General features: G+C 41.0%; 1 protein-coding gene and 1 long non-coding RNA gene across 7 annotated transcripts in view; one reads left to right on the top strand and one right to left on the bottom strand.

Moving 5' to 3' along the window:
- Positions 1-23029, bottom strand: part of HHAT (hedgehog acyltransferase) — a 319575-nt gene that overhangs the window by 192646 nt on the left and 103900 nt on the right. The window lies entirely within an intron of this gene.
- The window catches only part of LOC147917778 (uncharacterized), a 43183-nt gene continuing 29350 nt past the window's right edge, over positions 9197-23029 (top strand). Inside the window, exon 1 of the long non-coding RNA XR_015554414.1 lies at positions 9197-9379. This is a non-coding gene — a long non-coding RNA (uncharacterized LOC147917778). The remainder of the gene's footprint in view (positions 9380-23029) is intronic.

Raw genomic sequence — 23029 nt, forward strand, 5'->3', positions numbered from 1 at the left:
CATCAGAGACTTCTTTTCCCTGTTAACAGGACACAAGATCAGGGAGAATGAATTGCTTCCTGTCTCAAATACTGTCTTTAATTTGACACTATTTTTGCGCAGTTGTCATATATGAAGCATATGAATTAAAATCCATAGCTGAGTCTACATTTTTGCACCCTTTGGACACAATCTTCACTATTTTTTCATATGGAACTGGGCTAAAGAAAGGATTGATTTTGTGCAGATGCTTAACATAACTCTATGGTTAGATCTAACTGAAGATAAAGTAATTGGGCATTTTTACCCCAATATGGATGGAAAGCCCAAGAAGCCACACATTTATTAATACACAAGTGCTCTATTTATCTGTTATTGAATGTTTCTTATGGATTAAGATACAAAAGTCCTAAATTTATTTTTTTCTTGATATTTTAATAACTGGTTTACAAGCTTATGTGAAAAAATTATGCATAATGGTTTTTAAAATATTATCATTGTATTTCTATATTGTTTAATTTTTCAGAAAATTGTGTTTATATTCACAAGTTTAACAATTCTGCTGTCTTGCTGTTGATTTTCATCATCCTTATGAAAGATGCGTGGCTCATTCTTGTTTCCCCTTGACCTAAAGATTAGTCTTTCCCTTGTAAGATTCAGTTTAAGGTTGCAGGGTTAACCACAGAATTTTCCCACATTCTCTCACTAGGCAAACAATATGCTAGAAGGCAACATAAGAATATAAATGGCTCTAGATTGATTAAAAGTTACTTGACATGCATAAATTGAACTAGCTTTCATTATATTCAAAAATAAATAATTTAGCTATTTTTCAATACTTCAAAAAATTTTTGCTGGGTTTGTATTTAAAAGATTCTCTTATTAGCAAGGATTATAATTGGTTACCTAACCTAACCCCTTCCTCCCAAAAAAGTCAGAGATGAGTTCATATATTATACTCTCCCTTGACATTCATTCATCCAACAAGCATGGACTGAGTGCCTGACTACTGAATCATCAGTTATGTGCAATGAGAAATAGACTAGCGGTCAAATCAGGTGGGAACTTAGCCTTCAAGAGGCTCACAGGTCAGCTTCATTACAGTCCCATTTATCCTTCCCTTTTGGCTCATGGTGTTTTCTTCTGCCTTTATGTCCTATCGCTCCTTCTCCTCGTGGCAAAATCCCACTTATCCAGATCTCAGTTCAAATATAGTCTCTTCTTCATAACTTCTCTATGCTCTAAGCAGAATTAATAACTTATTTTTGCATTCATTTAATATATAGTTATTGAGCACTGACTGCTTGTCAGATACTGAGCAATACGGTGGTGAATCAAGAGGCATGATCCCTGCCCTTACAGAATATACAGTCTGTTAAAAGAGATAGAAAGGAATATAAATGAGGAGTGGGATTAAAACCCACACCACTAGGACAGGCAACAGTCTGAACACAGTGGCCTAGACACATTTGTTAGAACATGTAATAAATATTCACTGTGTACTCATCACGTGCCAAACATGGTTGTAGGTGCTTGGTATACATCAGTGGATACTCCTGCTTTCATGGGGCTTATATCCTAGCAGAAGTCAACAAAAAATAGACATAAAAACAAATTCTATATGGATACTAAGAAAGTATGGCAGGGGCCGGCCCCGTGGCTTAGCAGTTAAGTGCGCTCACTCCGCTGCTGGCGGCCCAGGTTCAGATCCCGGGCGCGCACCGACGTACCGCTTCTCCGGCCATGCTGAGGCCACGTCCCACAAACAGCAACTAGAAGGATGTGCAGCTATGACATACAACTATCTACTGGGGCTTTGGGGGGGAAAAAAATAAATAAATAAAATCTTTAAAAAAAAAAGAAAGTATGGCAGAATGTATTTCCCAACAATGGCTGCAACAATATTTTCCATCCCACATCCTCTTTTGCAATATAATCTTGCCACTCCCCCAACAAAAGTAAATCTGGGCAGGTCCTAGGACCAACAGATACTGAAGAAGTGATGCTGTTCCACTTCCAAGTGTAGCTTGTCATTGGCCCGGCAGCTTCCGCTTCCTGCCTCCTATAATGCTCACTCTTGGGACACTCCCTCTTGGATCCAGCTGCTATGCTATGAGATGTGCAAACCACATAGAGAGACCACACAAAGATGCTCTGGGGGACAGCACCAGCTGAGCTCCCAGCCTACAGCCAGCCTCAACTGCCAGTCAAGAGAGGAGCCTCCTTGGATGTCATGTCCAGTCAAACCTGTGGATGACCACAGCCCCAGCCAACGTCTGACTGCGACCGCAGGAGAGACCCCAAGCAAGAACTATCCAACCAAGACCAGCTAACCAACAGAACAGTGAAAGGGAGGAAATCATTGTTTTACACTACTAAGTTTCGGGATAGCTTATTATTCAGCAACAGCCAACTGAGAAAGAGGGCAATAAATGCAATGGAAAAATAAAAATTGTTGAGCAGGGTAAGGGAACCCAGAAATGCCAAGGTGGCGGGTACTGCTATTTTTAAAAGGGAAATCAGGGCGGTCCTCATTGAAAAGAGTCATTTGAGCAAAAACTTGAAGGAGGTGAGGGAGTGAGCTATGCAGGCACCCTGCTCTCTCTAGAGATCTCATCATACTTTGTTCTTATGGTTTGTGCTGTGGTTATCACACCAGACCATAGCTGTCCACACATGTACCTATCCTAAGAGATCACAAGCTCCTTAAGATCAGGAACAGCATCTTCCACCACTTGTATTCTCTGGGACTATAGTTGATGCTTAATAAATGTTTCCTTAAAAAGTAACTAAATTAATAATTCACCTTGTAGGATCAAGACTACTTGTATCATGGTTCTTCTGGGAGGTATACTGATATTCTATCATCAACTCTGAGGACTGTTAAGTCACTACTGAAGTTCAGACCTGCCACCAAATAAAAGAATCCTCTGTGGGTTTGGGACCTCACATTCCCAGCATCAAGAACAAAGGTGAGAAGGTGAAAAAAGAGAAGTCCTAGCTCTATGCTTGCTACTAGCCTTGCAGTTACTGAATGGGTGGTGAATTTCACCTATCCGCAGGCCACCTCCAATTGGAAGGGCTTCAAACTCAACTCGTCCAAAAGAGAATTGGCTTTCTCCCTCTCAACACTAGAAACAGAGCTTTCAAGACAGGAGGAAGGTTAATTTTACAAAGAGTTCTAGGAGGAAGTGGACTGAGACAAGGCCCCAAAGTACTAGTACTAGAAGTACAAAAATTAATCAAGAAAAATACAGACCAGGAAGCACAACACAAGGTAGAAGAAGAGCCATGATAGACTTGGAGATGTTCCTTTACAGCTGTGGTAACAGGAGGAAGGGAAGCTCACAAGCTAGGAAGGTCTACACCAGAGATGCTCACAGGTTCCGGCAGAGACACTGAAGAGAAGATGGCTATTGCCTTGCAGTAGTTATGTAATGTTCTTTGTCAGGATGAGGAGATGGATCAGTGCCAAGAAAACCAAGCCAGTAAATGTGACTGACGGGTGAAGGGAGCGAGGTAATGGGCAGAACTGAGAAACTGCTGCCAGGCGTCCAGAAGAACAAGCATTGAGTCGAGAAGGGAGGACAGGTGTGCTGGCGAAAGATGCAGGCAATGGTTTTTGCAAAGCCTGCCCAGCCTGCAGAGGCCAAGGAGGTAAAAGGAAGTCAGTAATTTCTAGTCACTGAGTTCTGGGAATAAACAACCACAGCAGATGCTGTAATTTCAACCTAAACCTAAGAATTTGGAAGTTGAACTATAGCCCCACCAGGTAGGAGCTGGCATCCCTACCTACCGGTCTCAGCAGGATAAGTAACCTGCTGAAGGAGAAACCCAGTAGTTAGCTCAGATTCATCTACCACACCATCCCAAGCTGAATCTCTGTAAGGTGAACATCTGTAATTTACCTACCTGGTTTGTATCATGGTTTGTATCACAAGATTCCCTACTCATACTACAGTAATAATATGCTCTAAACAACTGGCTGTACATGTTGATGACAAGGCCACCCACACCCAGCAGATGACCCTCCAGGGATCAAAAAAGAAGATGGTCCCAGGAACCCAGGCTGCATCTGCCCCAGGAGCAGTTCACAGCAGAAGGTTCCAAGGCTGCTTCTAAGAAAAGCAAATACTGAGTATTCAGTGCAAGTGATGCCAAACCAAGGAGTAGGGAGAGACAAGGAGAAAAAAAAGGCAATGAGTCAGAGAGGCTGAAGGAACGGTAATCAAAGTCCCCAAATCCCCCAAATGGAGACGAGCAAAGAGGGAGGATAGTAAACGAAGCAAGAACAGACTCAGGTTGGTCCAGAAAATGATCTCAGGCATGTAAAATTCTGGCTACACAATTTCTTTCTGAGTGACAGTAAAGGGGAGGACAGAGGCCAGGCTGTAGTCTTCAGGTGGGTCTCATTCCAGGAGGGGCAGCAGCCAACCATGGGGATGAAGCCCTGGGCTCTCTTGACAGGAGGTACATCAGAGCTTTGCCCTTTCCTCTCACCTTATGATTGTGAGGGTAGGATCTCCCACATCCTTCACACATGGCTTCTCAAACAGTTCTATGTCATCTCCCATGTGTCTTATTAATTACCAACAGCCATTTAGAGCAATAGTCACACACATAGTAAAAGTGTAAAGAAACACACGAGAGAAAAAAATCACCCAACTCAAGATAGAGGCTACCATTTACCGGGAGGGTGAGAAATGCAATCAGGAGAGTATCCAAGGGGGCTTCAACTATGTTGGTAATATTTTATTTCTTAAATTAAGAGATGAACAAACATATGTTCACTATATTTTCTTTATGATTTTTTAAATGTCTCAAATGTGTGGTGTGTAAAATATATAGCCTTGACTGCCAGGGAAAGTTCACCAACAACCTAGTTTCTGAGGGTACAGGATGGCATGATAATAATAGCTACTGATTATGAAGCACTTACTATCTCTCTAGCTAAGCACTATGCATCATATTTAGTTCTCACAACACCTCTCTATGGATATTACTATTACTCACATTTCAAAGATAGGAATCTGGGCACAGAAAAGTTGCAGAACTTGCTTAAGATCTTGCACTAATAAGTAGTAGAGTTGGGACTTGAATCTGGGTCTGCCGCCCCCAAGTCACCACGTTTGCTAGATTCACATACAACTCTGAGACCACTCAGAACAGTCACCGTGAAGCAGACCAGATGACAGGACAACCAGGGAGCTGTTAAAGAGAACTGAAGGAGGTAGTCCAAGCAGAAAAAAAAAAATGCAGAGACAGAGCTCTAAAGATCCTCAGGAAAGCCAGCCTCAAGGAACAGATTGTAAGCAAAGATATCCAAGAAACAAACACAGAATAGTGGTGCACTGAGTGAGCTACCTTAGGTTCACAGATTTGAGAATTCTGATCCTCTCAGCATCAAAATGAGTCGTTATTGGGGCCAGTCCCGTGACCTAGTGGTTAAGTTCAGCAAGCTCCGCTTCAGCAGCCTGGGTTCGGTTCCCAGGCATTGACCTACACTACTTGTCAGTGGCCAGGCTATGGCAGTGGCCCACATACAAAATAGAGGAAGACTGGCACAGTTGTTAGCTCAGGGACAAATTTCCTCAAGCAAAAAGAGGAAGATTGGCGACAGATGTTAGCTTGGGGCGAATCTTCCTCAGGGAAAAAAAAAAAAACAGTCATTAACTCAGAAACCCAAAGGAGAGTTTACCTTCTTTGCTTAATCTTTGGACATATTAGTTATTGGAAAATCTGATTTGAAATATTTGAAAACTTTCTTCTTATTAGGGTTTAAATCACCAAAATGCCTCTCTTCAAAGAAAGAGTATGCTGCTAGGGAAAAAAAAGTTACCTGGATAGACTATTAAATCCTATTTGCCCATCTTCTTAAATCATAAATTGTTAATGTCCTGGGGGAAAAGGCTATAAGTCACAATAAATCACACTTAAGATAAAAATTATAATTGTCTAATAAAAATATTGAACACTTTACAAAACATATCTTAAAGTAAAATCAAGGTGTTCCAGAAGCATTTTTATATGGCAAAATGAATTTAAAATCTTAAAAAACACAACTGGTTATAGTAGTAGAACAGAACACACATGCTGAAATGAGAGTTCATTTAAGCCTACAAAGGCCTTTCCCCAACCAAAAACTGTGAAGGAAGAACACCTCACACAACAGAAGCAAAGTACTACTACACACGTACAGCTATATAAGACAGTGAAATAACGTGGGGAAAAAAGGGAGCTTTACCCAGGGCCAACGACCTGAAAATTCTGAAAAACAAATTTTCAGGTAGAGACCAGGTGCAGGTTACTGTTTGAATTTTGATGCTTCAGTGTGACTCACTTCACCCGCTAGAAATGCTCTGTCAAGTCTCTGTGCAAAAAGAATTGAAAATTAACCACTAATTAAAGTGTTCTATTGCACATCCTTCAACGAGCAAAGAATTCCTTTAGAAAGCAAATAATTGACTCCCTAAGGTATTCAAGAAATTCAGATTTCCATACACCAACTTTGCTTAAAAGATACATCTATTTTATGTGATCTAAGAAGTTATTTGCACACTGAGTTACCTGGGCACAATCATGAGTTAGACAGGGATCAACAAAGATTGCAGTATTCTGAGAGATATTGGGGTTGGGCAGGGAATAGCTGGTGTTTTAAATAACTGTGGTGCAACTTGCTACCCTTTATAACTTCACATCAAGCAGGCATCTCTTTCATTCTGCAAGCACGCACCATGAAATTATCCTCACACCACATGGAGTATCTGTAATTGAACAGTCAAGTTCCACAGTAGGAAATCCCAGAGAAGCTTCCAGTTCACACTGCATTAATTTTAAATAACCTCAGGACTCTAATCCAAGGAGAGAATTTATAAAAATTAACTTTTGTCTGTATCTTAACAAACCTTAGAATGTTCAATGTCTCTAAAGGGTGGAAAAAGAAGAGAATCTTATGCTATCTGACATACATTTGTGTCCCCAGTTTTCAAAACGATGAAACATCAGATGCCAAATGTCTTATCCCTCTCCCCTCATTGTGATGTTGTAGAATGAGAAAAAGCAAATGGATGACTTTGTTAGCATTTCATTACCATTTAGATAGGTGCACAGATATTATTTCAACAACAGCTGGTGCTGAGACACAGCTAAAAAACCCTCTGACTACATGCATTTAGGAGATGGGTCTCTAAACTCCAAGCAGTGAGCAAATAAAATTTCAAAAAAACCTCTAATGTACATTCCACAGAACTGTATTGTATCTTACAATCTATTGTAAGAGCAACTAACTTTCAACCACTTTCACCTCCCAACCTCTTCACTCACTCTCAAATCCCTTGCCAGAGCTTTCTTTTATCTCCATAATCTCATATACCTGGATTTACCATGATGAAACACCATTCAATAATGAACTCAAGAAATGTAATCTTTTTGAGCTCCTTTAAAGAAAAATCATAAATTACTGCTGATAAATAAATGATAAGCAATAGGATATAATGGAATATATGAGGAAGCCATTTGGTATAAAACTAATTCCGCTTGACCCTGTTTATCAAAAAGGGGCTGACATGGCTGTTGAGCATGCATTGTATATCTGCTTTAAGTATTTACTATGTCCCAAAGACAAGAACAGTGCCCTTAAAGATAAAGTAACTTCCCCCACATTGGCATTTCCTCAAGAATAAGCATCTCCCCCTAGGCTAGGGATTGATTGCTGACCTGCTATGACCATCCAGCTCAAGACCACAGATCTGCTACCTGCTGTGTCCGTCAATTGCTATGTGAAATCCTGTGCCAGCAAAGCAATCTCCTGACTACTGTAAAAGAGACATTCCAATCATACGTGAGACATGCTCTTTGACAGTATATAACCATTCTGTATACCCCTATTTCTTTGGAGTGCTCCATTCCTTTGTGAAAGGACTCTCCCAAGCTATATGGTCCTCAGATCTGGCTCATAATAAACTCACTCCAATTTTGATTTATAGATTGGTTATGGATTATTTTTGTCGACACCGCCTTTGCCCCCCTTAATCCTAGGCTCTGTCAAGTTGGGGTATAGTTCCGGTCTGCCATATTTTGTCTTCTTATAAGATTCTGAAGTTCAAAAGAAAATGAGTGGATACATGTCATCATACATTTGTCCAAACTCATAGAACGTACAACACCAAGAGTGAACACTATTATAAACTATGGACTTTGGGTGACAATGATGTATCAATGTGAGTTCATCAATTGTAACTAATGTAGCCTCTCTGAAGGGGGATGTTGATAGTGGGGGAGGTTGTGCATGTGTGGGGGAAGGGGTTGTATGGGAAGTTTTCTGTACCTTCCTCTCAATTTTGCTGTGAACCTCTTAAACTGCTCTAAAAAAACTAAAGTCTTAAAAAGAAAGAAAAGAAAATGAGAGTTATTACCTTTCTAGAAATACTACTGAAATATTTATGGATAATGATAAGATGTCTGGAATTTGCTTCAAAACAATATGGGAGAGAGTACAGATGAAAGAAAATCAGCCATGAGTTGATAACTATTGAATCTGGGTGATGAATACTTGGTGGTTAATTATATATTTATGCTATTAATTTTCCAAAATACAAAGTTTTATAAGGAGAGGCATTAAGAGCCCCCACCTGAATTTTAGCCAGGAATATTCAACTTCCTCCTCACCCACTAACAAATTTGCAGGGGACAATGAGCAAAAGGGACTTATGTCAGCACAATTCCAACTCCTTGCTTACCCTGTGAGCACAGAAAGTCTGAAAAGGGTAAAATGCAGAGGCAAATTATGGGAAGGAGAAGGGGGAGAATGCCCTGAGGCAGAATAATGAACTTGTTTATCAGTCCTTGGATTCCTGGGAATTGGCAGCCTATGAAGAAGTATATCTTCCCATAGGAAGATGCCCCACCACGACCTTCATCAATTACAACAGTGCTTCTCAAGTTTATCTGGTTCTAAGAATCACCTGGGATAATAGTTAATCACAGAGATTCCCAGGCCTCTCCTTGACAGATTCTGATTTAGTAGGTTTGGGTCAGAGTCCTGAAATCTGAATGCAAAACAAGTACAGGGAAGTTATGTTCAGTCAAGTCTGAGAAATTCTGAGTTAGACAATCCATACTCTACTCCCTTTCCCCATGTTTAAAAATATACAAAGTGTAGGAGGGAGTCAAGATGGCGGCGTAGGCAGACTCTGAACTCACCTCCTCCCGTGGACACAGCCAATTTACAACTACTCGTGGAAAAATTACCCCTGAGACAGAGCTGAAAACTGGATAAGAGGAACTCCTGCAACAACGGACAGTCCTAACAGGGGTGGAAGAGGCAGAGACTCCCTTCCGGAGAGGAAAAACGCCGCCTTCACAAGCCGCCAGCGTCACGGCCACCGGGAGCAGCTCACAGGTACGCAGCCTCCCTGGAGGCGCGGGGCCCTGAGCCGGGGAGCGCCCCCGCTGTGGGCATTGTGTGGACCCAGCACAATCGGGACCAGCGGCATAATATCTGACTTTGCTGCTACTAAAGCATTGGGTAGCACCCCCAGAAAACCCGGCTCACAAAGAAACTAAAACTGGCTCTTAAAGGGCCCACGCACAAACTCACCCGTTCCAGAAAGCATCCTAAAATCACCAGAAAGAAAGGTGCACAGTGCTTTGGTGACAAGAGACTCACCTAATAGGCCCTGAGTGCATCTCGGTGAGGGGTGAGACCTCTCCAGGGACTGGGACATTGGCGGCGGCCATTGTTGTGGCCTGGTGTGAGCGTGCTGACACAGACGCCATTGGAGTTTTCCCTGAGACCTGCTAGCCCAGGGTCTGCTCCACCCGCTAGAGCACCTATTTAATCCAGCTCAGCCAGGGCAGGCAGCCCACCCTAGAGACTGGCCCCACCTAACAACAAACCCTCAGGCAACGTGTGGGCCTGCATAGATTGGTGACTGGATTTTCTGCAGCCTGGCAACTGAGCTGACTTGAGCGGGGCAGGGTGTGCACAAGGAGCGGGTGGAGAGTGTGGGGTGGTGGCGGAGTGTGTGGGGCTCCTGCCGTGGAGAGACTGGGTCCGCTTGGGGAGGTCGGGGCACTCACACGGGGCAGGACTGTGTTGACTGTGTGTGTGGACCTGTGGGCGGCAGGGCTTGTCAGCTGCAGAAGACTTGTGCTTCTCAAAGACCCACATAGGAGGTTTGCCCCACCTTCCAAAGCCTGAAACAATTGGGTGCTCCTGTGCCTGAGGCCAGCCCCACCCAGCTGCAATCCTCAGAGAGCTGACAAGAGACCTAATAGGCTAGAGGTTTACAGCAATTCTAAGGCCCTGAGCCTAACAACCTGCCACGCTGGGGGCCTACTCACTTAAAAGAAATACTGCAACACAGATGTGGTATTAGAACTTGCAGCCAACTGTGCTGGGGCTCCTCACACCTGATAAAGAGACTGAAGGGCCCACAACAACTACAAGCAGCTGAGCATTACAACAGCTGGCCAGGAGCATAACTCAGCCTCCTGGGCGCCTATAGGGAGAGCTAACAGGCCACAATAGAAGGACACACGTAGCCCACATAGGGGCCACCCTGGAACATTGAGAACTGAGGGAAGCACACTGGAAGCCTCCTAAGCCATCACTTACATAAGGTCACCTATCCAAGAGCAGGAGACGTAGCTGACCTACCTAATACATAGACACAAGCACAGGGAAAGAGGCAAAATGAGGAGGCAAAAGAATACATTCCAAGTAAGGGAACAGGACAAAACCCCAGAAAAGGAACTAAGTGAAACAGAAATGAGCAACCTACCTGACAGAGAGTTCAAACTAAGAGTGTTAAGGATGCTCACTGAACTGGGGAGAAGAATAGATGAACTCAGTGAGAATGTCAACAAAGAAATGGAAGATATAAAAAGAACCAATCAGAAATGAAAAATAAAAAACTGGAAATGAAAAATTCATTAGAGGGACTCAAAAGCAGAGTAGAGGATACAGAAGAACGGATCTGTGAGCTGGAAGAAAGACTAGAAGAAATTACCCAAGGTGAACAGGTAAAAGAGAAAAGAATTAAAAAGAGTGAGGACAGTCTAAGGGCTCTCTGGCACAACATCAAAGCGCACTAACATCCGTGTTATAGGTGTCCCGGAAGGAGAAGAGCGAGACAAGGGGGCAGAGAATCTATTTCAAGAAATAATAGATGAAAACTTCCCTAACCTAAGGAAGGAAACAGACATCCAGGTACAGGAGGCACAGAGAGCCCCAAACAAGATAAACCCAAAGAGGCCCACACCAAGACACATCATAATCAAAATGTCCAGAATTAAAGATAAAGAGAGAATCCTAAAAGCCGCAAGAGAATGTCAAGTTACATACAAAGGAAACCCCATAAGGCTATCAGCTGACTTCTCAGCAGAAACCTTACAGGCTAGAAGAGAATGGCATGATATATTTAAAGTGCTAAAAGGAAAAAACTTACAGCCAAGAATACTCTACCCAGCAAGGTTATCGTTCAAAATGGAAGGAGAGATCAAAAATTTCCCAGAGAAGCAAAAATTAAAGGAGTTTGTCACCAAGAAACCAGTGTTACAAGAAATGTTAAAGGGACTGATTTAAGGGGAAAAGAGAAGACCACAAATAGGAAAAATTATCTATTTCCACGATTAGAACGTAATGGATACAAATGCACAAAAAGAAGTTGGATATGATATCAAAAACATAAAAGGAGGGAGGAGGGTAGTTAAAGAGTACAGCTTTCAGACAGAGGTCAAACTAAAGTGACCATCAATTCTGTATAGAAGAAGTAAGGAACAGAGAAGGACTACTAAAACACTGAGGAAAAAAAAAGTTAAAAATGGCAGTAAGTACATACTTATCAATAGCTACTTTAAACGTCAATGGACTAAATGCTCCAATTAAAAGGCATAGGGTGGCTGACTGGATAAAAACAAGACCCATATATATGCTGCATACAAGAGACACACTTCAGACCTAAAGACACTCACAAACTGAAAGTGAAGGGATGGAAAAAGATACTCCACGCAAATGGCAATGAAAAGAAAGCAGGGGTAGCAGTACTCATATCAGACAAAATAGACTTTAAAACAAAAACTGTAAAACGAGACAAAGAAGGGCATTACATAATGATCAAGGGAACAATCCAACAAGAGGATATAACACTTGTAAATATCTACGCACTCCAATGTAGGTGCACCTAAATATATAAAGCAATTATTAACAGACATAAAAACAGAAATAGACAGTAACACAATAATAGTAGGGGACTTTAACACTCCACTTACACCAACGGATAGATCATCCAAACAGAAGATCAATAAGGAAACATTGGCCTTAAACGACACACTAGAACAGATGGACCTAGTAGATATATACAGAGCATTCCATCCAAAAACCGAAGAATACACGTTCTTTTCAAATGCACATGGAACATTCTCCAGGATTGATCACATATTAGGCCACAAAACAAGTCTCCATAAATTTAAGAAGATTGAAATAATACCAACCATCTTTTTCTGACCACAACGGTATGAAACTAGAAATCAACTATAGGAAGAAAATCAGAAAAGCCACAAATACATGGAGATTAAACAAAATGCTACTGAACAACGATTGGGTTAACGAAGAAATCAAAGAAGAAATCAAAAATACCTGGAGACAAATGAAAATGAAAATACGACATGCCAGAATTTATGGGATACAGCAAAAGCGGTTCTAAGAGGGAAGTTTATAGCAATACAGGCCTATCTCAACAAACAAGAAAAATCTCAAATAAACAATCTAACAATGCACCTAAAGGAATTGGAAAAAGAAGAACAAACAAAGCCCAAAATCAGTAGAAGAAGGGAAATAATAAAAATCAGAGCAGAAATAAATGAAATAGAGACCAAAAAAACAATAGAAAAAATTAATAAAACCAAGAGCTGGTTCTTTGAAAAGATAAACAAAATTGACAAACCTTTAGCTAGACTCACCAAGAAAAAAAGAGAGAAGGCACAAATAAGTAAAATCAGAAATGAAAGAGGAGAGGTTACAACAGACACCTCAGAAATACAAAAGATTATAAGAGAATACTATGAAAAACTATATGCCAACCAATTCGACAATCTGGAAGAAATGGATAAATTCTTAGAATCATACAACCTTCCAAAACTGGATCAAGAAGAAGTAGAGAATTTGAATAGACCAATCACCAGTAAGGAGATCGAAACAGTAATCAAAAACCTCCCCAAAAATAAAAGTCCAGGACCAGATGGCTTCCCTGGTGAATTCTACCAAACATTCAAAGAAGAGTTAATACCTATCCTTCTCAAACTCTTCCAAACAATTGAGGAGGGGGAAGCTCCTAACTCATTCTCTGAAGCTGACATTACCCTGATACCAAAACCAGACAAGGACAACACAAAAAAGAAAATTACAGGCCAATATCACTGATGAACATCGATGCGAAAATCCTCAACAAAATACTAGCAAATCGCATACAACAATACGTTAAAAGATTATACACCATGATCAAGTGGGATTTATTCCAGGTATGCAGGGATGGTTTAACATTCGCAAATCAATCAACGTAATACACCACATTAATAAAATGAAGAATAAAAATCACATGATCATCTCAATAGATGCAGAGAAAGCATTTGACAAGATACAGCATCCATTTATGATAAAAACTCTGAATAAAATGGGTATAGAAGGAAAGTACCTCAACATAATAAAGACCATATATGAGAAACCCACAGCTAATATCATCCTCAATGGTGAAAAACTGAAAGCTATCCCTCTAAGAACAGGAACCAGACAAGGATGCCCACTGTCACCACTCCTATTTAACATAGTATTGGAAGTCCTAGCCAGAGCAATCAGGCAAGAGAAAGAAATAAAAGGGATCCAAATTGGAAAGGAAGAAGTGAAACTGTCACTATTTGCAGATGACATGATTTTATATATAGAAAACCCTAAAGAATCCACCAGAAAACTTTTAGAAGTAATAAACGACTATGGTAAAGTTGCAGGATACAAAATCAACATACAAAAATCAGTTGCATTTCTGTACACTAACAACGAAGTAGCAGAAAGAGAAATTAAGAATACCATCCCATTTACAATTGCAACAAAAAGAATAAAATACCTAGGAATAAACTTAACCAAAGAGGTGAAAGATCTGTACACCGAAAACTATAAAACATTGCTGAAAGAAATTGAAGAGGACACAAAGAAATGGAAAGATATTCCGTGCTCTTGGATTGGAAGAATTAACATAGTTAAGATGTCCATACTTCCTAAAGCCATCTATAGATTCAATGCAATCCCTATCAAAGTTCCAACAACATTTTTCACAGAAATAGAACAAAGAATCCTAAAATTTATATGGAACAACAAAAGACCCCGAATAGCTAAAGGAATCCTGAGAAAAAAGAACAAAGCTGGAGGTATCACACTCCCTGCTTTCAAAATATACTACAAAGCTATAGTCACCAAAACAGCATGGTACTGGCACAAAAACAGACACACAGATCAATGGAATAGAATCGAAAGCCCAGAAATAAACCCACACATCTATGGACAGCTAATCTTCGACAAAGGAGCCAAGAACATACAATGGGGAAAAGAAAGTCTCTTCAACAAATGGTGTTGGGAAAACTGGATAGCCACATGCAAAAAAATGAAAGTAGACCCTTACCTTACACCATACACAAAAATTAACTCCAAATGGATTAAAGACTTGAATGTAAGACCTGAAACTGTGAAAGTTCTAGAAGAAAACATAGGCAGTACACTCTTCGACATCGGTCTTAGCAACATCTTTTCAAACACCACATCTGACCGGGCAAGAGAAACAATAGAAAAAATAAACAAATGGGACTACATCAAACTAAAAAGCTTCTGCACAGCAAAGGAAACCATCAACAAAACGAAAAGAGAACCTAACAATTGGGAGAAGATATTTGCAAACCATACATCTGATAAGGGCTTAATCTCCAAAATATATAAAGAACTCATGCATCTCAACAACAAAAATCCTACCAACCCAATTAAAAAATGGGCAAAAGACCTGAACAGACATTTCTCCAAAGAAGATATACAGATGGCCAACAGACACATGAAAAGATGTTCAAAATCACTAACTATCAGGGAAATGCAAATCAAAACTACAATGAGATATCACCTCACGCCTGTCAGAATGGCTATAATTAACAAGACAGGAAACAACATGTGTTGGAGAGGTTGTGGAGAGAAGGGAACTCTCATACACTGCTGGTGGGAGTGCAAACTGGTGCAGCCACTATGGAAAACAGTATGGAGATTCCTCAAAAAATCAACGATAGAACTACCATATGATCCAGCTATTCCACTGTTGGGTATTTATCCAAAGAACTTGAAAACACCAATTTGCAAAGGTACATGCACCCCTGTGTTCATTGCAGCCTTATTCACAATAGCCAAGACTTGAAGCAACCTAAGTGCCCATCAAGGGACGAATGGATAAAGAAGCTGTGGTATATATACACAATGGAATACTACTCAGCCATAAGAAACGACGAAATCCAGCCATTTGTGACAACATGGATGGACATTGAGGGTATAATGCAAAGTGAAATAAGTCAGAGGGAGAAGGTCAAATACCGTATGATTTCCTTCATTAAGTAGTAGATAATAACAACAATAAACAAACACATAGGGACAGAGATTGGATTGGTGGTTACCAGAGGGGAAGGGGGGGGGGAGGAGGGTGAAAGGGATAATTGGGTACATGTGTGTGGTGATGGGTTGTAATTAGTATTTTGGTGGTGAACATGATGTAGTCCATGCAGAAATAGAAGTACAATGATGTACACCTGAAATTTTTACAATGTTATAAACCAATGTTACTGCAATAAACAAAACTAAATAAAAATATACAAAGTGTAAATAGCAATTTCCTGGGGGAAAATGAGGTTACCTTTCTGCTGCTGTTCATTTGTATTTTCTGATTTTCATGGACAGAAAAGAAAAAAGACACCTCTCTCACTCAATCTGTTGGTTATATGACAGAACTCCAAAGGCAACATTCCAAACCCATTCTGATACTCATCACTGAGTTTTCCAAAAAGAGGATACAGAGAATTTCAAAGGAAAGTCCTGTGCCACAGGATTGACCTTTAATTTTATTAGCTAAAGACTGCTATAATTTTGACTATCACAACTTAATTGTGAAGAAACAACATGTTGCTGGCTTGAGAGGGAAGATCAGCAGTCTCCCAGGCCCAACTGAAGGCTCTGCGTTAGAAAAATGAAAACCCAGGCCTCTCTGCAAAGAGTTCTGCTAAAATACCTCCACAAAAAGTCATGCCACACACGACTTTTAGCAAAACTTAACCCCACTCTATTCCATAATGGAAGAGTGCTATAAAAGAAAAAACCAAAGCCACTGCCAGTTATCAAAACACCTCTGAGGGTAAATCCTCAGGTAATTCTCCAAGCTGCTAGCATCTCAGGGAAAAAAAAAAAAGTCACAGTAACCAGGCTACGTTGATAGATTTTATCTATGTACTTATTTAATCTCTAGATTCATTACAATATGTTCCCTCCGCTACTGTGATACTCCTTGAAATATGTGAAAATGATTTAAGCTGTACCAATTATAAAAGATATAAATGATTTCTCTCAATCCTTCAGAATAGGAAAGCTGCACTCTGAGCACCTTCTGTCTCACAGGAGGAGAAATGTTTGAAAAGCAAGATATGTCCAACGCCCCAGCAATCTACATGGTTCTTCTCCACATTTTCCCCACTTAGTATCATCTGCTCCAATAGCTTTAATGGCCACCCATTCACTATGAATCCCAAATACATATGGCTAATGCCGATATTTCTCCTGAATTCCAAAACTGTAGATGCAATCACCCTGGGCATCTCCACTTCATCTCTGTACCTCTGGCCTCCACACAGCATCTGGCACCCAACATGTGCCCAATGAAGGTGTGGAGAATGAATGAGTGGATAGTGACTTCCTTCTGGAGGCTTAATAAAACTTTGTTGAATTGATTTGAATTAAATGACCATCACTTTTTCATAGATCACAATTAGATTTGAGGAACGTTCGCACTTAAATAACACTTTACAACCACTGAGCCCCTCTAAACTCCCTTAATATGCCCAGTGTTACAAAGTTGATGACAATTTCAGAGTATAACACTCAACTTCTGTCTCCTAATCAAAAGTAATTCATTAAAGTCACAGGGGTCGAGGGAAGCATCATCTTGATCTGAGGGATCGGGGAAGTAGCCCACAGGTGAGCTGTTTTGAAGGAGGAGTTAGCTAGATAAAGGAACCCTCCGGCGATGATTTGTACAAAGCATGAGGATATGTACAAAGCCCAGGACGCTGAGGGGAGAAGCATTTGCAGCAATGGTGATGCAGCTTCAAATGCAAGAGAGGCATGAGCAGAGAGGGTCATGCTGGTTAGCTGGGCACAATTTTATAGTAAAAGACCTGAGAAACCAAGCAAGAAAGTGAGATTAGAAAGACTGGTCTGTAAGAAAACAGAGGGTGGATTTTGTTCCTGAGAGAAGGGCAGAAAGAGGAGGACAGAGGAGAGGACAGAGCAGCATGGCCGGAGACCAGAGCCTGAGTATCAAATAGAGAGCTCCAATCGTCAATTTTAAGTTGTTTGTGTGGCTGTCTTCCAAACCTTTACAAAAGTCCTCTAACACACATGAATGCTTTATCTGAACAGGTGTGTGTGTGTGTGTGTACAAATCAAGAAAAAGAACCAAGTACCATGTGCTAATCAGGGCAATGCACACTGGCGATGCAAGATGGTCCCTAAACAGAACTAATTCCACAGAAACAGGAGACGAGAGACAGGAGGCCATGAACTGGAAGTCTCAGGAGAGCACTGGGCTCTGCTCAGTCCAGGCAACGAGGAGTCAAGTCCACCTTATCTAGAAATTAAGGAGCTGGGAGACGCTCACGGCTGAAATCCAGTGACGATCTGATCTGCAGCCAATATATAAAAACACGTTCCACATAAAATCTGAAAACTAGAGTAAATGAAGAAAAATTTTTTTTAATTTTGCAGGAGAATTTCATGAAAAGAACTTAAAGTGATAAGACTTAGAGACGTCGTGCAAATTGGGATGAGAATGGCCACTTTGGTAGACCACCTCTCTCTGGTCAAAGAGCAACACCACCACCACCTCACCTCCACCTCAATACTTTGTAAATTGCCCAGGAGAGCCTGAATATTAGGCTAATAAAATTTTGTCTAATTTGAATTGCTCAAATGACTACCAAGAGTTTACTGCCACCCCCTGGTCCTCTCTGGTATGTCCACCCTGAACTACTGATACTGATAACGGCAAACACACAAAATCAATTACTACATTCAAGATCCCCAGCCAGATAGAGCATCAAATTAAACTGTGATCACCTGCAAATGGAAAGCTGTGACACCAAGCAGGAGTCCCTGGACAGGCAGCTGCACAGCCATAAAGTCACCCCAGCCAGGCTGCTCTTCCCCAGGCTGATCTGTCAACACCCAGAGGGCAGATCTGTGTCTGGGGACAGATGCATATTAACCAAGCTCACAGAGCCAGATCTATAAGACCAGAATGCCAATTCACCAACTTAGAATGAGAATTATCACCTCCAAGGTAACTGGGGCCTCATATTTTCCTACAAGAGCCCCTTCCTTTCCAGGTCAGCCACATAGGAAATCAAACTACGGACTCAGAGAGTTGCTTAGTGAGGAAGAAATCAGGGCCAGGGCATTGGCCAGAGAAAACAAACATTTAATGACACCCAGCTCTGAGAGATGGAGGCATTTGCCTCACAACAGGGATGTTCTGTCACTGGACATGACTTGCCTTTTGGATGTTTCCCTGTCTAGTTCTGACCAACCCACCTCCCTTTCTGGTCGGCAGAGTCTTTCCATGAGTATGATAAAGCTTCCAATGAAGCTTTCATCAGTCAAGTGCTGACTACGACCCACACCTCTATCCGTCGTATCTATCTACTATTACAGATAGTCCATTGAGCAGACTATCTGTAATAGTCTGCTCTCAGTAATGGGCGGTATTTTCCCTATTTCCAAGCTTTTGGAGGCACCCAATGGTAGTCCCATTACTTCCAATGAACAGGTAACAATTTCCATTTGTTGAATGATTCGAAGTTTACAAAGAGCTTGTACGTTCATTATCACAGCTATTCCTCTCAAGCACTCTCTGGGGTTCTTGGGTAAGAATTATGATTCTTATTTTACAGGTAAGGACACTGAGATTTAGAGATGGTAAATGGTTTTTCCAAGGTCATAGAATTAGTGAATGTAAGGTTAAGATTAAAACTCAGATCTTCTGACCCCGAGTCTATTGAGGACACCTGCTTGTAAAAGTAAACATTGCTCTTAACAGTAAACATAAAGGAACTTTGCCGGCCAACTACATTATTCATATATTACAAATATTTATGGAGTGTCAATTATTAGCTGTCTACTGTTCTAGGCACTGAACACACCACGATGACCAATTTGAATATGGTTCCTACTTCCATGGAACATACACTCATTCAGTGGTGAGAGACAAACAAGGAAAAATTCAGATGGTGATGAGAATAAAATAGGGTAATGTAAAATGCCAGTTGGCTATTTCTGTTTGGGTCACCAGGGGAAGCTTCTCTTAGGACATTTAAGCTGAGACGGGAATGACAAGAAGAAGTCATACTATGATGGGGGGGAAGAGCATTCCAACCTGAAGGGAGAGCTAATAAAATGTCCCAAGGTGGGACCATGCTTGCTGTGTCTGAAGGGGAAGAAGCTAGTGAGGTGGAGAGCAGAGGGCAAACAGAAGGTGGTATGAGACAAGTCAGGGAGGTGGGTAGGAGCCAAACCCCACGGCGTTATTAAGGAGGATCAGTCTGGTTTTATTCAGAGCACAATGGAAAGCCATCATACTACTACAGAAATGTGCTGCTTCTCAATGAAGTCACATCATTCTAGAACAGGTTTTACACCCCAAAATTCCAAAGTCTCAGTCAGCCCACTATTTCTAATGCACAATGACTCAAGCCTTTTATGAATATACAATGCTTTCCATAAACAGGTAACAGGTATTCAAAAAACTCAGAACACAATTTATCTTGCGAGATGGAGAAAGGTTTGTCCCCTGCGAAAACCCATAAAATAAAGTACAGGGTCCATAATCTCAACATTCAGGCAAATCAAGCTCCAGGAAGCCCAGCCAGGCTCCCATAAGGCACTGGCTGTCTTTTAGAAGAGCTCGGTTCAGAAACACTGGCAGAAACAGCCAGACACCACGCCTTACCCACCCTGACAGCAGCATCTCCCTCAGGCTCAAGTCCATCCTGCTCTCCCACAGTTCACTGCTCAGATGGCAGCATGACAGCTGCTTTCTCCGGAACTCCAAGACAAAACCTGTAACTGTCTATAGCAAAGGGATGTTCAAAAACACCCCAAGAGGGGGCAGGGAAGGAGAATCAGGAAAAAAGAGAGAGAGAGAAGGGAGGAGGATGTATGCCTACTAAATAGAAATTCATTGCATAAAAAAACCACAGTCTTCCACACACACCCAAAGACTGCTGACACTGGGAAAGAAAAATGGCCCTATCTTTCTAAAGACTGGTTTGGCAAAAAGTAGCCAAAGCCCTTGACCCAGGAAATCACTCTCAGGAAATCATCAGGGATGAGTTAAAAAAGGCTTATGCAAATATGTTTGCCGAAGCATTATTTATAACAGGGCAAAATTTTAAATAATCAACAACAGAGAATCAGTTAACTAAATTACAGTAAAGCCATAGGAAGGAACACCATAAAACTAGTAAAAATCATACTCTAAAAGAATAGAATCTAAAGAATATTTCATCACATGAGGAAAAGTTCATTACATATTAAGCTTAAAAAGTAAGTTACAAGGAAAATAGGGCAATGAGCAAATCCTTGTAAATAATGTGGACAAGAAACAAAAGGCAAATGAGAAAGGTGGAGGGCTGAGGAGACTTTCATAGTTTTATTTTAATTCTCTGCACTGCTACTATGCTCACTGGTGAGCATGTGACTGTTATTAAATCTCATTTGGGTAATGGTTTGGTATCAGGAGGGTATAGAAAAAGACCCATCAGAAAAGTGAGCAAGGTCCCTTTTGGCAACGACATTGGGCTGCACCTCTATAAAAACAATCACTGAGCTTCCTGTCTGTGGAGGGTGCAGCAGCCTTCAGATTTCCTATTTAACCCCCAAGAGGCCTCCTTTGCAACTCTTAGATTCTCAAGCCCTTTCAACAACAAGCTGCTGTTGTTGAAAATCAACACCGCACTTGTAAAACGTGACTACAGTCCCCCTCCTAGTCCTCATTCCTTACCGTCCATCCACATCACGCACATTCCCTGCCCCCAGAGATATCAATGGTTTTCATTTTTACCCATTTCACAGGAGGAAGCCCACATCAGCCCTGACTGGCAACACTCATGCACGCTGGTGATGCACTACAGCCAAATGAGAGAGAGCGAAGGCAGAAGAAAGAACAAGGGCCTGGAAATTGACACACTTGGCTCTCACCTAGGCTTGGCCACCAACCAGCTATGACCCTGGAAAGGCCACTGAGACTCTTGAGCCTCCACTTCTTAATCTGTAAAATGAGAGTGTTAGACAATCTGTGAGGTCTAATTTGGCTCTAAAATTCCAGAGTTCAAAATCTCCCAAATATCTCACCTCCAAAGAAATCCCTGGACTCTGGGGAGATGGCTCAATGTACCTGGAGCCCAGAGGATCTTCTCAAACTGTTTTCATTCTACAATAACTTTCACTGTACAAGTCTGGACCCTGCAAAACAATTTAGGTGCCTGATCCATGGGCCTCTTGGGGAAGCCATTCTTCATAACACTTCTCTTAAGCATTAACTTGATCTTGCAAAAGCACCACTTCCATTTGCTTCTCCCAAAACACCCTCCACACTCCACGTCAAGACAAAATATAACACTTTTTGATCAGTACACACATTGCTGCTCAGATTAACACCATCTGCAGATCATCAACAAAGGCTTCCCTGGGTTGCCACGAGGACACTTCTGTCCTCAGGTAAGAGTGCCTTCCTTCATCTCCATCCATTAGCTGCTCTTGGATTGGTAGGGTTTTTTCTAACCAATAAAAGAAAATAACACAAAGGAACTTTTGTAAATGTTCAACAAAAATCATATGAATAAGAAAATCCCTTATTTCAGCATGGAACCATCACCATACATTAGTTCACTGCATTGCTAATGCTCTAAAGAAAACAGCAACTAAAAAACAAAGAAAACATATGGCTGACAATAGGAGAGTCAAGAAAAGAATCCATTTATTCATTTGTGGATTCTTTTGACAAATATGTCCAGGGCACTGATTCTGTGCCAGGCAAACAATGATGAAAGAGAGACACAGTCACATGGAGTTTACAATCATCAATAGATACTAATCAAAGCATTTAACAAGCACATTTCCCAAACCGGCTCCATTCTGGTTACCTACAATAAAAGTTAAAACATTAATTATTTCACCCTTAAGATCCCTGAAAAACAGGAGTATTAACAGAATATCCACCTGTTTGTCCCTTCTAAAACACTGCATATTCATAGAAGATAGACATTGTGTCTTATTTTTTTGTAACTGTTTAGAGCACCTAAGAAAATTTATGAAATTGACCTGAAAATTTCTAAAAGAGGAGTCAAAGAGCAAAGGATGAGAATGTTCAAAGCAAGAAAACAGAAAGGAAGCTGTTCCACTGCTCGTGATTAATTAATTGTACCCAGTCACCCCTTAGAATCGGTGTGCCAGAACCCAGAAGCACTGCGGTAACTGAGAGCTCACATCCCAATCTCAAGTGCAGAGAAATCTCAGAGCAAGCAGCAAAAGAAAACTAAGTGTCCTGTGCTTAATTTTTAGAAGTTCTCTACATACTCAAGAGAAAAAGGATGACAGAGGCAATGGCTAATTTAGTCTTAGGACATTACACTTAATAATTCTAAGACTTTAATAAGTCTTTAGAAACTAGCACTTACATTCACGTATTGCAGCAGCTCAAGAGAAGTT

This window comes from Ceratotherium simum, chromosome 2 (genome assembly GCF_057802395.1).
Source record: "Ceratotherium simum simum isolate JZ-2026a chromosome 2, ASM5780239v1, whole genome shotgun sequence".
NCBI lineage: Eukaryota > Metazoa > Chordata > Mammalia > Perissodactyla > Rhinocerotidae > Ceratotherium > Ceratotherium simum.